The sequence below is a fragment of the Cygnus olor genome, chromosome 2 (genome assembly GCF_009769625.2).
Source record: "Cygnus olor isolate bCygOlo1 chromosome 2, bCygOlo1.pri.v2, whole genome shotgun sequence".
NCBI lineage: Eukaryota > Metazoa > Chordata > Aves > Anseriformes > Anatidae > Cygnus > Cygnus olor.
In genome coordinates this window covers 113,005,085-113,021,037 of record NC_049170.1, presented here as the reverse complement: position 1 = coordinate 113,021,037, position 15,953 = coordinate 113,005,085, and the positions used below count along the sequence as shown (strand labels likewise).

Below are 15,953 nucleotides of genomic sequence, written 5' to 3'. Positions count from 1 at the left end.
TACATATCAGCCTAAATAGAAAATATTGCATCCTGTACGCAGGCAGTAAGCAATTAATAGCATTTCAATACTGAAAGTTTGGCAAACATGGTTAATAATTTTTCTTCAGTGAGGAAATGTTGCAGGTTCTTTCTGCCACTTCTTGTAATTAGGTCTGTATGGGATGTAATTAAGCCCTATTATATATGTCTCACACTGCTGCTGCTTGTCTTCTTAAATCTAAATCTAAGTCAAAAGAAAAACAAACTGTTTTCTTGCTTATCTTTTAGGTTGAGCTGGAGCAGATTTAAAACAAATGATTATGAAATTAATCAGATGTGAAAATAGAGCTCTAGTTTTGTGTGTAGCTTGAATTTATGGGAAAAAAAAAAAGAAAGAAAATACAATTAGAATAGTAAAAGATGGGAATTGCGTATAGATTATGCATCACTGTAATGCCACAAGGAAAATAAATAATTAGTTTGAAAGACTGGCAGACAGTGACAACTATTTTGTATTCGGAGTATATCTGGTAGTACTATACACATCTACAATTTCAGTTGTGAAACACAATTTGTTTGTGATAATTTACATTGGCACCGTTAGAAGCTGTTGTTTGATGACTTTGTGATGCGAACAAAGTGGTGTCTAATCCAGTAAATTAGCGTGAACATTTAGTTTTATTTTTCACAGATATTAAGCCAGTTATCATCTACTGTTACACCAACAGTAGTGTAACTGATGTGGTCCTGTTCTATATCCAACCCTTGCATCTGTCTGAATTCTGTAGGAAATGACTACCGTGTCTTATGAATTTGGTACTGCATTGTGTTGTCTGTGATGCCATTCAGCAAACAAAGTTCTGCCTTTCTGGTTTCTGAAGGGACTGAAGTATATATTAATGCATAGAGTAGTTTTCTCCTCTCTAAGGCTGGAGAGGCTCCTGAATGAGATGCTATTCATGATCGGCTGGAGTTCTAGCGTACAGCCGCTGATGGTCAGTGTTGACAACCTGTCTTGAAAGCGCTTTGGAAAAAGTTCTTCCATTTCAGTTTTACGTAAAAAGAACTGTCTGGGTTTATTTTGGTCATGGCTATTAAATGAGAGGTTACAACATTCAAGAGGAGAACAATCCTCTTCCTTGAAATAAGCTATGTGAGCAGATGAAATAATGTTTTATGTTAGTGTAGAGCAGAGCCTAGCTAAGGGCCACAGTCATGAAAAGTGTCATGGCCCATGTACATCTTTCCCCTGATCTGCCTTTGGTCATCTGGAAGGCACTTTTTTCCCTGGACACCCTCCAAGTAGCTCCTTCCCCATCCAGGGACAGCATTGCCAACTCAACCCTACAAACTGCGCTCTCCCAACTACCTCTAGGTGCCTCTGTGACTTGGATTGTGTGGTGATAATCAAGCCATTTGTCTGTCCTGCCCCATTTTCCCCGATACTAAATTGACTGGTTTAACTGGTGGCTAGTTGGCTTCCTTAAAGCAAAAGAGATTTTATTCAGAAAAGAAGCTTTCAACAGAAGTCCTGTAAATAAGATACAAGAGCCAGCCACCTGTCTTTCACAGTGGGAGAATTAATTAACACATTAAATAATGCATGTCCTCATTGTAGACAACTCTGTTGGCTATGGTAGAAAACCTGCCTTTTCTGGTGGCAGTATCCCCAGCCTCCACTGATCACTTGTTTCTGCAGTAACTCCTCTCCTCCAGCCATTTAGGCAGCAACACAGTCACTAGCAAGCCCATGCAGCTGCATGTAACACTTCTTATGAAATTAATGCAGTAATCTTCAAATGTTCAGTGATTCCACTGCATCTGTCACATAGTGCCCCTAGCCACGCTGTATTGTAAGGGCTTAAAAATAATATTGAAAATGTGTATGTCAGGCAGCCACTAGATGTACAGACTTAGCATAATTCATTGCAAGCAATGAAATGAGGATATAGGATAGATCATGCAGTAAAATGGGAATAATCAGATCAGATTAGACCCTTGATACATAAAAGCATGAAGCCAAAACAACAAAAAACACCAACTAAGTATGATACTGAAAGATTATTTGAGGGCAATACTAAATACTGTTTTGTACATTCATATATAGTGAATATTTGCTTTAGCAATGGGAAAGCAGTTAAGATTATACAGATGAGCAAATACTTTAGATTACAATTAACCTTCCATTGCAATCAGTTCACTTTTCTATTTTGTGCATTGTCTTTTTAAATGCCCATTAGTTAAAGAAATTGAAGAACAAAAAGAAAGAGGTAAGATACAGTAATTTTTTCTAACCTGTAAGTGCTTTATCTTTTTCATGTCAGTGTTGTGGGTTTTTTTTCTTGAATCCTGTAGGGGCAGCCATCCCCAGCTCAACAGCCTTACCTCTGTCTGCAGTTTTGGCATTCTTATCTGGAACGGTTTTAGCCTGTGTGCTTTCTCACATCCCCTTCTCACAACTCAGTGGTTTTCTCAGAAGTTTGAGCCAAGGTAACACAGATGTGTGGTTTCAGTGCTGGGCCTGGGATCACAGGCAACTGGACCCCAAGGAAGAGGGTTGCAGTACTCAGGGTAGAAAAAACATCTTCTCAGGCTTCAATTCTCCTGTTGCTAAAATACGAGTAAATGTAGAGCCCTAGAGCAAGTCAGAGATCTTTCTGACAGAATATTTTCCTTTGTAAAGAAATGCTGATCCAGTGTAACTGTAAAACTGTGTGTGTGAAACAAGGTTTCAAATGAATTTTCTATTTAAATTCATTTCTTTGGAGAACTGTGTTGACATTACTGTTTTGACATCTTCTGAATAAAAGAATCCTTTTTTAGTTATTCTGAATTTGTCAGAGTCCACAGCATAAGAAAAAGGCTAAAATGTTTTGAAATTATTTGAAAAAGTGCCTCTTAGTTATAAAATCATTGTAATCTTAATCCCTTCCTGATTTGGAGGAAAAAAGTTTGAAAAACCCAAAATATTTTCCCCCAATATAAAAAGCGTTCTACTTAGCTCTCAAGGCAACTGAAAAGTAGGAAGATTCTTGATAATGTATATATGAAATACATGAAGAAGTTTAATCTGGATTTTTGTCTAACAGATGAGAAGGGATTTTGAGACAAAATTTTCTGCTACCTTAAAAAAGAAAGAGGAATCTATGTCATGTATATGCAAACTCCAGGGCAAGGAGGCTCAGAAAGTGAGGGGTCTTTCTACTTCTTATGTTCTGTCCGCCATCTTGTTTTTTGTTTTGTTTTGTTTTGTTTTAAATGGTTTTGGGTATTTATTCTGTTTTTACAAATTTAATTATGCTTTTAGGCTTGCTTACATAAGGAAGAAGAGAAAACTGGGTCACCATGAGTCTGTTTATCATACAAAGACTAAACTTTTGGAAGAGGGAAATGGGCAGAAAGGATTGGCAGATTTGGACCTGGAGTCGTGTCCTGCATTTCCCAGCCAGGTATTTGGGGTTGCCTGGGCTTTTCTATGCTGTCTGACTGAGCAAGGCCCATGGCCATAGAGGTCCACAATGGCATTTGCAAAAGGAACTGGATTGTCTGTGGTAGGGCTCATGACATGCAGGTGAAATCACTTAGTACACTAAGTCTAAAGCTGTCATTCTTTCAGGGAAAAAGCAAACCATGTTTTGTTGAAACGGTACCATGGTACTACATTTCCCAGATAAACCAATATGGGTTATTATTCCAGACAACATCAAAATAAATTAATCACGTTTTTAGTCTTCAAAAGCTGAGAAGGTGCACACCTTTGGCGGAAAAATACACTTATTTGACTTCTTTCAGAAGTGTTGCCAACCCAGATAGAATCTAGGCAAGTTTGAAAACTGGTCTTTAAGGCCATCCTCTATTTTTGTAATCCATGTGCATTCATGGAGTCTGCCTCTTAAGATGGAGATGTTTTTCTGCTAATGCGATTTACTTTTTTAAAATAGTTAAAGGAATTTCGGTTGTGGTATAAGAAGAATACTTTACTGAAAAGTTTTGCATTAAAGGTCAAGTGCTAGAGTTGGTCTGAAAGAAACCGAGACCATTTGCATTAGGATCAAGACAGTTTCTTAGAGCAGCTTCTCTGATCTTTGCACCATTTTTGAGGACAGTTACTTGAAAAAGGCATTCATTCCTGATATTAAGATAAATTTCTGATACTGTTTCTACTTGTGGCCCCAAAATTATGCCTCAAGAAATGATGCTCTCAGGCTAGCATCAGAGAACATTGGTTAGAGTCTTGGTCCCATGCCATGTGGAGGCCCATGACTCTTTTGTGGCTGCTGCCCAGTTAATAAGAGTTCAGGAGGATACAGGGTGATCCGATGGTGGGAAACGGCAGACCTACAGGCCCACACATCTCTTCATATGGTCTTGGCAATTCAAACAGTTGTGCTTAGCTGAACAGTCCCTTGGCCACAAAAGGCTTCATGTTTGGGTAGCTCAAAACCCTTGCTGGGAGGCTCTAGGCAGGTCATACAGCCTCTCCTGTCTCAGTAGTGGTTTGTCAAGGATGGGTGCCACCCTGTGTCTCGCATCTTTTCCCTTAGACAAAACCAAGAAACCATTCAAACTAGGCCTGGAGTTGACCCCATCAACATTCACTTATAAACTCTGTTAGGAAGTTGCTGAGCCCATCTGTTTTTTTTGTTTGTTTGTTTTGCTTAGATTTTTTTGGGGGGGGAGTGGTGGGAGGGTGATTTAATATTTCCATTCCTTCTTACCAGAAGGAAGGAAAATTTTCTATTGCTTTATTGTAATAGCTGTACTCTGGGCTTATAAAATACTGATCTCTGCCTCTAATGGCTAATACACACAGTAGTTTATAGGTGTACTCTAAGGTAACAAAGCTGAATATTTCTGTTAGAAACATGGCCCTGGAATATCAGATCTTGCAGTGGATAACCCTTGTTGATGTGTTGCCCCTGGTATCACATTGGAGAAGGAACATCCTAAAACTCTTAACATTGGATGAAGAATTTCTTTATCAGACTAGTAAGAATGACAGGATTTTTCCCCCTCATCAAATTGACCTCTTTCTACTTTCTACTGTATCTAAATATAACTCCACTTGCTTTTCTGAGTTAAATTATGCACAATTACAGCAAAACATTGTTCAGAGTTTTGTCATGCATAGTAATTTCATGATTAGTACCTAAGATGCCTTCACACTTGTGTATTTACAAGTTGATTAAATACTTTGGTTACATACTTGGGTAGCAGTTTTTATAAACTTACAGGATTTTGGAGAGAGAGGGGTTCATGTTTCTTTCTAATAATCTCACAGTGCTGTAGGAAAGGTAAGAACATGGGAACCTTGACTGCAATGATGAACCAGGGAACCAATGCAGCCAGCAGCTTTTCTTCTCAACTTTGAATATCTGGTGCAGCATATCCCCCCCTTGGTACCTGAGGTCCTCTGCTCTGCAGTGGCTGGACTACAGCTGTGTTGGGCAATGCTCAGAGGTATCTATACCTTATGGTAGTATAGGATTGAAAAGGAAGAGTGGGCATGATGCAGCAAAGAGGAAGCATCAGTGCTCATTCATCTGTTGCTGTGGGAGCTCTGGGCATGCCACGGCTCTTCCTTTTGTACCGCAGCATGGGAAGATCTGCGTTAGCAGGTGGGAGAGTTTAAAAGACCAGTGTGCTGGCACTTATGAAATGTACTGCTTTATGAAAGTGCCAGATCAGCTCCTAACTACAAAATCCGGAAGTGAAAGCCTGTTTTTAAAACTCCATCTTTTGCTTTCCTTAGCAATGGCTACAATTCAGGCTTGAGAACTTCTTAGCCCGCCTGCCTACTGGCTCCAGCAGTTCCACGTGTTTGCTTTCTTAGGAAATTAGTGTCTCTCCTTCCCATGGAAATATGTAGTCATTGCTGTTTAAAAAGAGAAAATATATAAGAAATAAGTTTCAAATTTGAGTGTGGTGTTTTTTTTTTTTTCTTGGGGGGGGTTGGGGGTGTAAATTGGGCTGATATCAGGCTGTATGTGTGTGTATATGTGCTTCCATCTTCTTTTTAAAAACAAATAGCCTTTAAAGACTCAGGTTTTTAAAATTTCTCTATCTTTCCGTAGAACAAACGTCCTTTCCACTGCGTATGCAGGGCAGCATCAATATTCTGTACATTATTGCATTTATGGATAGTTTACTATTGCAGAGGGAAGTTCTCAAAGTGTTACTACTCCCCTTGCTGGTGTCTGGTAGTAATGGCACTTAAATATCTGGCTTTCCAGCAGTAAACTGCTTGCTAGTTGAATAGATGACAATGATTTTATGGAGATATAGAACAACATTTAAGAATAAAAGTTTCTGTCTCTTTTCTTATACCATGTGACTAATAAGTGAATAGAATGAATTTCACTTGTTTTTGATTTTACGCACTCATGGACCTTGGGCATGTGTAAACTTGTCAACATATTTTTCTTGTAGCTGAAACTATTTAAACAATGGCATGATAACTATTTTAGCTGGTTTGTTTTGAAAAACAATTTGTTCCCCTGAATGAAAAATTGAAAAGGCCTGTAGAAATTTTGGTAAATATTTACTGATGCTGTGTTAAGGGATAATAATAGTAATTAGTTTTCCAAGACTTAATAGATGGATTTTTTTTTTTAAACATAGTACCAGTTTTTTCGTGGCCCCATTTGACTGATGCAGATTAACTATTACTGTGACCCCACTTTAAGGTAAACTCAATTTTTTGACATGCAAATAGAAAAGTCCATATGGTTGTTTTGCCTTGCTGTGAAAACAATGAACCATAGTTTACAGAGCAGAGGTGGTATAAAAGTTAGACTAGGTTTTTAGGGAAACGGATTTCACCATGAACTTATTTATTTATTTATTTTGAAATAACTTGCGTAAAGGTAACAGAAAGAGAGCAGCACTGTGTTTCAGAAATTCATCTGCTGCAGCCCAGAATAATGTTCTACTCTATCTGGTGTTGTGCTAGAATAACTTTCATGTGATTTTATATAAGCAGGATGTAATTTGGTTGCTTGTTTGTCCAACAATAAAAGGCCACGTGGGGTCAGACAGAAAATCTGTTGAGTACAGTTATCTGGTCTTCAGCAGCTACTCAAAAGCAGATTGCAAGGGAAGAATGGGAGAAAAAAAAACAAGGGCTTGTGGTCCTGTCCCCCAGTTCTCTCCCACTTTCACTTAGGTAATACTGTAAGGCAATTTCAGAATTAATTAAAAAAAATTATCCTTGTTCTTTGGAGGGCAAAATTGAGGAGCCCCTAAAGCACGGCTTTAGGAAAGGTGTGGGTGGCTGTGCGTGTAACGCACACATGCTCTAGACAGCCATATAGCCCATACAGTGAATTGGCCCCTATAACGTAGAGCCTAGTCTTTCAGGGTGCCCATGTGTTTCCAAGGGGGTCTTGTTTGTATTGGTTCGATTTTTTCATTTCAAAGGGAGGATGTGTGTCGGGAGTAAAGCCCCAGTGAGTCACTGAAACAGGTCAGGAGCAGGGAAATGCACTTTGTCCATGCTCATTTCTGCAAACAAAATCGATTCAAATTAAAATTGGAGTAACGGGGGACCTAGGTCAGGGACCTGTGATGACACCTCTGACTTGTGAACACAGAGCCTGAGATGTAAGATCTGAATCTCAGCCCTTTCATTTATGATATAATGAAATAATTGATTTCCTTCAGGGTGCTTTGTCACCTTTCATGTGGACTGCCCAAAGGCTGGGAGGTGTTCTAGCCACGTAATGGCTGTGGAGGTGCCTGGCAGGGAGCTTTAGCGGGTCAGAACTGGTGAAGGTTTTTCAGATAACTTGCATTTGCCCAGTGTGAATGGGGGGGTAGTCCACCACTCCATCCTGCCACCCCAGCAGTCTGCCCTGCAGAGTGCACTGCTCTTGCTATGCTTATTGCTTCAAGCAGTGGATTTCCCTGTGAGGACCAGGCTGAAGCCCATTAGAGGGAGAGTCTGTTCTTTATGCCTGTTTAACAGCAGGAAGTACATTTCCAAGGCATACGGTTAAAATACAAATTGAGATATTTTTATTGTTTTTTTTTTTCTTTTTCTTTCTTCTGTATGGTGTACTGGAAAAAATATTTAGGAGATCTGTGTCTGCAAAGATTTCTGTTTGAATGGGCAATGTTGCCTCCTCTTTTAAAAAAGAAAAACAAAAAAATAAACTTTTTTAATTAAACCCCCCAAGGCTAAATATGTCTAGTTGAAGGCACTATGGGATTATAATCCAGAAACACAGAACTAATTTCCTTGTTTTACTTTTAAATTAGTTTTTTTTTTTCTGTTAACTAAAATTGAAATGTTTCAATTATGAATAATGCCAGGAAGAACTAGCACACTTGAGTGGGTTTAATGAATTGCGTGTGTTCTTGCTGCTTTGTGAGTGTGTGCATGGCAGTGGAGTTTCTGAGACCTGTCACTTAATATATACTGAAATGCATGTTTTATTTATGATGTATTAATTTTAACTATCCCAGCTTTTTTGTTTTATGAGCAGGGTTTCTGTAGAGACCTAAGATCATTTTAATGTGTTCAGAAGAAACTTCCACAGCCGCTGAATTGGAGAGCTTTATGTCTCATGAAAGTGTAAGAGTAGCATGTTTCTTGTCTGCTTTTATTAGCTTTAAGAAGGCACTGGATTTTTCTGGCATGATTGAAAAAATACTAAAGGGTGATTTATTCCTTTCCCTGAATAGGCTGCTAGTCTGCATTTACAGTCCATGTATTATATGTCTATACTATCCATATTAGCCAGTGTCAAATATGAACAAATAACAACGTAAGCACTCTGAGAAAAAAAAAATAAAACTTGAGAATAGGTACTAACGATAAAAACATTCCCTTTTTCTGATGGAAATGTAAAAGGTTAAATTGTAATTTAGAGCATCTTATAACTGGTTTCTGTTGTTTTTAAGTAAGCAAAATTTCCTTAGGAGTTTTGAACTTGCTTCAGTACATTTTTATGTTGTCTGCATTTGAACAATTTGTCTCTTCTGCCATGTCTTTTTAGCTTTATGAGCTGTTCTTTTTATTCTGTTAGAAATTGCTTACTAAAAGGCTGTATTTTAAGGCTGCAATTTAATGTTCCAGAAGAATGTAGGAGTATTTTTTGACTAAAACCCCAATATTACAGTAACTTGTGAGCACACAGGAGAACTGCTTTTTTAGCTAACATCATTGATTATGAATGCAAAGACAGTGAGTGCAGCAAACCAAATTAATGTGGTAAGGTTATTACTTCATTAGAAAAAACAGAAAAATGTATTTCATGCTCATTAAGTGTGGAGGGGAAAAAATGTTTTCACAGAAGTTACATCCTCTTAAAAAATAAAAAATAAAAAAGCATACCAGAAAACAGTATTATTTAAAGTAGTTGTTGGTGATCTGTTCAAAAATTGCCCAGGGCTGTTTTACAAACTGAAGTGTAATTGTTGCAGTGAGATTCTCCACATAAATAAATAAATAAATAAAAATAAAAATAAAAAGCCACCAAAGGCTACATTTGATAAAATGGGAGAATTCCTATTTACAAAACAGCCATGAATAGCTTTGAAGCGACATCTTCAGATCTGGTCACCTGTGTATAGAGTGTGCATGGTGTGTGTGCATGTGTGTGTACACCCAGTTTTAATTCTATGTTAAGAACAGTTTGTGAACCTTCAGCTTTCACCTTAATGAGTAGCAGTACAAAATGAAGCCATTGGTGTGCCCACCTTGCAGACATCTTTGTTCCACATGTGGGTGGCTGTTATGGGGAAACCGTTTTCCTCAGGGGTCTGTCTTAGGACCGGTGCTGTTTAATATCCTTATCAATGATATAGACAATGGGATCAAGTGCACTCTCAGCAAGTTTGCAGATGACACCAAGCTGAGTAGTGCAGTCGATACAACAGAAGGAAGAGATGCCATCCAAAGGGACCTGGACAAGCTTGAGAAGTGGGCCCATGTGAACCTAATGAGGTTCAACAAGTCCAAGCACAAGGTGCTGCGTCTGGGTCAGGGCAATCCCAGACATGAGCACAGACTGGGAGAAGAACTCACTGAGAGCAGTCCTGCAGAGAAGGACTTGGGGGTTCTGGTGGATGAAAAGCTCAACATGAGCCAGCAGTGTGTGCTTGCAGCCCAGAAGGCCAACTGCATCCTGGGATGCATCAAAAGAGGGGTGGCCAGCAGGGTGAGGGTGGTGATTGTCGTCCTCTACTCTGCCCTTGTGAGGCCCCACTTGGAGTGCTGCATCCAGGTCTGGGGCCCCCAGCACAAGAAGGAGGTGGAGCTGTTAGAGCAGGTCCAGAGGAGGGCCACGAAGATGATCAAGGGGCTGGAGCACTTCTGTGAAGAAAGGCCGAAAGAGCTGGGGCTGTTCAGCCTGAAGAAGAGAAGGCTCCAGGAAGACCTCATTGCAGCTTTTCAGTACTTAAAGGGAGCTTATAAAAAAGATGGAGAGCAACTTTTTTGCTTGGGGCTTTGAGCAGCCTGGTCTAGTGGGTGGCATCCCTACCATGGCAGGGGGTAGGACCTAGGTGATCTTTAAGGTCCCTTCCAACCCAAGGCGTTCTATGATTCTGTGATTCTATGACTGGTCTGAGGTGGGCTTGAATGTGGGGTGAGGTATTTTTTGAGAGGCAGGCATTGCAGGGCTAGCTCAGAGTTAATTCTTCTTTCTACTTATGCAGCATCACCACTCAGTGACAGACAGCTCATAGAAGTGTATCAGTTCATTGGCTATTGTAATTTGACTCACCACTTTTTTGAGTTACAGGAATACATTGAGTTATAGGAATTACATTGGCTTTGATGCTACCTATGCAGGAAATGACTAATTGAAGCATTTGGAATCATGTTTTGAATAAATAAGTCTGCTTTTAAGCTAACAATTTTGTTTGTTTATTTTTTTATGCTTGACTGTTTTGCTTCGTTTTCTTTAAAAAAACAATGTTTGAGATAGGCTTGGAAGTGTCTGTGAAGTTATTCGTAATTGGACATTGTCACTAGGGGGCAGTTAGTCACACAAAATTAGCTGTAGGTGTTTGTTTTTGTTTTTGTTTCGTAAAAGTTTCTTCAAAATATCTTTTAAAAAAATCTGTTGATTTTTCTACTGATTCAAGAGTATGGACATATAAATATCTGCTAATACAGAAGAGTTTCAGGACAGTGATCTGCAGTTAAACATTTCCTCTGGGATAGGGGATAAAGGGTAAGGCAAAGGAGAGGCTAAAGTCTGCAGGATTTAGCACATAATACACTCAGACTAAAAATATACTAAAAGGCTGCTCAATTAGTATTAATTTAATTAATAAAAAACGAAGTGGAGCAAATGATCGTATTTAGCAGCGGGGGAGAAAATAATCACAAACACAGTTACATTTCTTTTGAGTACTAAAACCTCTGTTATAGTTTTAAAAAGGCAAAACCTCCTTTTGTTGAAAATCAGCAACAACAATTTTATTCACACATACCCATCGGGAAGCACCTGGGACACCCACTGGAGTGCACAAGGGTTTAAAATACTTGGTGCTTCATGGTGTGTCCCATCTAGTTTCACTGTGTGTCAGTGGTTTGTGTTGTTGGACCCCACTCTACCCAAGTCGGCTTCTGATGGGATGGTTAATATGCATTGGAGGCCTGACCATATGAAGGCACATTGACAACTCCCTGTATACCAGTAAGTTCTCTTTGTGTCAAGAAATGCTATGTTTTACCCACCAGCTGCATGCCTGTGAGAATTTGCCACATGACTTCTTTTCCCCATACCCCTCTGATGGATAAACAATCACAGAGGGCTGGAAAGTGCCCCAAGGGGTGTCCCAAGCCTGTGGCTTTGCTGTACTCTTTCCTGGCTGTTACTGCCAATCATAGAGAATGAAGAAGGCACTCGGGGACCCTATCTGCCAGGCCAGTGTAATGTTAAGGCGTGCAGAATGCAAGTATTAACTTACGCATGCTTTCAACGGGCATGGCATGCAGTCGTGTTGCTGTGCTTCTGTGTTGTAGGGCTTGTTTGTCAGCGTTGTCCTCAGCTCCTCGCCAAAGATTGCTATAGAAGGCCTCGGTCTGGTGTTACCTGTTTTTATTTTAGCTGCTATTGGCAGGCTGAAAAGTTAAGTTGTCAAATGAATCTGCTGTAGCGAGAGGGGTGTCAGAGGTGAATGAATATGCCATATATGCGAACCTGAATGAGACCAGGAGCAGGAGGGGACAGTAATGCCAGACCACTGGTGACAGGACTCTGGGGACAGGGAGAAGCAGTGACAAGGCCCTACCGTGCTGGAAGCATGATTTATTTATTTTATTTTATTTTAAGCTGAATTGCCTCAAATGAAGTCTTTGGAAACATGTTTCCAACAAAGCTTTGAAATTCAGATGGTTTCAAAAATAGGTAGCTAAATATCTATGTGGGCATTTATGTTTCCTTGTATCTCCTGTCTCCTTTGAGGGAATGCTACTGTAGTATATTTTGGAAGACCCGCAGGTGGGACATTAATGTTCCAACAGGTAAGAAAGACACAGGAAACCGTGACAATGTATTTTAGAACCATTGCTTATGATTAAGGGATGTGCATACCCAAAGCTACTACACTGCCTTTGCATCCATTGATTTGTAATCAGGTCTTTCTGCAGGGGTTTTGTCCCTCCACAATTAGACATGCTCACACTTTCTATTCTGTAGTTCATAGGGAAGCAGCATGAAAATCCAGGGGTTACTGAATATGTATACCCTCTAACAAAAAGTGAGAAAATAGATATCCTGTAGATTCTCAATAGCTAAGGAAATTCAAACACTTATCTTGAGCACAATTTGGAATTAAAAATGCAAGTCAGCCATGATAACAGTGGATTATTGTAATGTTGCTTAGGCTGGGCGACGAGTCAAGGCTACTGAGACAAACTTTTCCTGGAACTCCATTCATGGTGCTGGCTATATACTCATTAAAACTTCGTCTTTTATGGTTCAATCTTATCTGTGCAGGCATCAGGATCTGCCCATCTGTAGTATGTGCCAGGTGCTTGGATGGCCCACGTAAGTGTTTCCGTGCTGGGATTGTATTACAAGACCAGGATTTATGGGCTGAAATTCCTTTTTCTCTGTGTGTCATGATGAACTTCACTGCAGCATAGCTCCTGCTGCATTTCCTGGAAAGATAAGGTGGACACCTGAATTCACAGTCCCAATGATTGAATGTTATTAAGGGGAGCTGAAAATTAGGTTTCGTAAAATATCTGCACCACTCGTAATGGCATTCCCTTGTGTAGCTTACAGCCTAGAAGGGAATAGCACTTCTGATTCTAGTAATTTACAAAATAAATTATGACCAGCTTAATTGTGAGGCTGAGAGAATTTCAAAAAATCAGAAAGTGAAGTTCTGTGTGTTTTTTGCTTCTCATGCGTTTTAAGCAAAGCAGGTAGAGGGCACTAGGTGCTAACATTCGGGCTATCTGCTCCATTGTACTGGTCCTGGACAAATCATTTTGCTGGACTTCAGCTGTGATTGTAGGTAGCCTGATTTTTACATTGGAATAATCTGGGAGCACTCACACAATCCATTAACACAACTCAGCATTTGGAGCTGTAACATCTTAAACTGCTAAAAGCGGGCCTCCTGCTAGGACTTCAGCGTGAGAATACTACAGCCATTGATTTGGGGGTTGTCCATGCAGGTGAAGTTTAGAGCTGACACCTGGCTTTGACAACTGAGACATTTATTGTTTTGTGTGGATTTTGTTTTTCATTTTGAAAATAAATGAAGAGAGAGGCATTATTTATCATGAAAATGGAACTCTAGAGAGTTTTCATCCTGTAGAAGGAGGAAAGCCATAGGAGCTGTACTGTATGAACAAAGCTTAATTAAAATATAATTGTATTTAATCAATGCAGTATAATTAGAGGCACTGTTTAAGAGTTGTTATGATTACTGTTGGGCTATTTGTATTCTTTAAATGGATGTCTGTTTTATGAACAAAAATCCACAACAGCTCAGTTATTAAAAAAAAAAAAAAGTCTCATATGTTTTTCCCTAGTGATTTTTGTCGAGTTTCAGGGGAGCAGAACCCAAAAAACAGCAAATTGACAGGTGGTAAATATATACCTGTAATGCCTCCTAAACACGACATTTCCAGTGTGTGACCTAGGAGAATGGTCTGGTGTTAGCATGTGGCTTAGGATACCGCAGTTCAACCCCCTGCTCTCAGTATGCTTTCTGTGTAACTTTGGAAGTCACTTTGGAAGTCTGTGTTTGTTTATCCCTAAGCTTTGCACACAGAGCATAATACTTTTAATATTCAGTTTGTCTTTCCTTCCTTTTCCTTGGAAATTCATTTAAGCACTCAGCTCAGTGAGAGAGGTCAACACCATCCTGTGTGAGGAGAGCCTGGTGGCAGGGCATTCCCTCAGAGCAGGAGGCCATCACTGTTCCCTTTCCAAAAAGGAAGGGTGTAAGCTCTTCCACGTTTAAGGTCTCCCATGTGTGCTTTAACAAAACTGTAGGATCAAAAAAGAGCCTTGTGCTGAGACCTTGTGCTGAGATCTTGGTACCTGAAAGCAGAACAAGCAGAGAAGGGATGTTTTGTTTGTGGTATCTAGAGGAACTTTGGTATTTCCAGGCTGCTTTACTGCTCAGCACTGACAGAGTGTAAGCGAAAACAGCATAGTAAAAGGGCTTCACCTGCCTAGGGATCAAGAACTGAACATGATTTCACTTGTCTGGTATACCCCACTGTTGAGAGCTGTATGAGATACGAACTTGACTTCACTCATGTCTTCCCTGCCTGCCACCACCTGGGCATGTCACTAAGCTATGTTGGACCTGCCAATTGAAGGTCTCCAAACTCTGAAGTAGTTTAAACTGGGGCCTTTTTTTTTTTTTGGCCTTGTGTTGTTGCACATGAAAACAGCAATACTAGGTCAGACCTGGTCTCTGTCTTGCTCAGTATCCTGACAGCAATGAAACCTCCTCACATTACTTTCCCAAACTCCAGCAGTTTGTGTTTCAGGGACTTCCTGTGCCAGAGGTGGTTTCTGTTTGCTTATCAGCCCCCAAAGGATTTCCCGTCTCTCAGCTTGTTCACTTGTCCCCTGAATCCATGTAAACTTTTAGCAGCCGTAACACCCCCTGGCGAAGAGTTCCCGAGTTTCCTTTCCCAGTTGCGTGGAGAGCTGCTTCCTCGTGTTTGTTTTGAACCAGCCATCTGCCTGCTTCATCCGATGCCCCTGGCCTTGTGTTAGAAGAGGCAGCGAACAGTCAGTTCTGATTCACCCCTTCCACGTCACTTATGATTTTGCAGATCTCTATCATATCTCCTCTGGATCATTGCTTTTCCAGGTTTCATAGCATTGCTCCTTGTAAGCCACTCTATGCTTTCAGTCCACCATCTTACCGTCTTTTTTCTATGCCATTTCTGTCTCATCCTTTACATGAATTGAAGGACCACAGTTGCATGTAACATTTAAGACACAGGTGTGTGTATACGCTAACACAACAGTTCCTTTGTTTTTCCTGTAGTCTTAAATTTGCTTTCTCTAACTTGTGAGCACATAGCTGATGTTTGTGTAGAAGTCTAGCCACCCCAGTATCTCATTCCTGAGTAGCAAAGAGTTCTGAACTCAGCTCATCATCCACCATTCTTTAAAGTAAAAATGTTTTTCTCTGCCTTGCATCAATTTGCAGAAATTGCACTTCACATGTCACTGGATTACTTACTTACTCTTGTCCAAAGTTCTTTAGCCTCTGTCATTTCTACACCTTACTCAGGTGTAGAAATAAAATCAACAGCAGCTGTGGTCATCTCCCTGTTCAGTCCCTTTGTCAGGTGATTTTTAAGAACATACTGAACATCTTTGGTCCTTTCTCAGCACCCTGCCAGATTCTGCTTCTGACTCATAGTGAGAAATGACCTTTAATTCCTATGCTCTATTTGCTATCTTTTAAATATTTTCCAAATTCATGCAAAGATATTCTCTCTAATTCTGTGCCTGTTAGGTTACCTTA

The 15,953-nt window shown here is 40.0% G+C and overlaps 1 protein-coding gene across 1 annotated transcript in view; it reads left to right on the top strand.

Annotated features, from left to right (window-relative positions):
• The window catches only part of CHST9 (carbohydrate sulfotransferase 9), a 97,498-nt gene that overhangs the window by 52,407 nt on the left and 29,138 nt on the right, over positions 1 to 15,953 (top strand). The window lies entirely within an intron of this gene.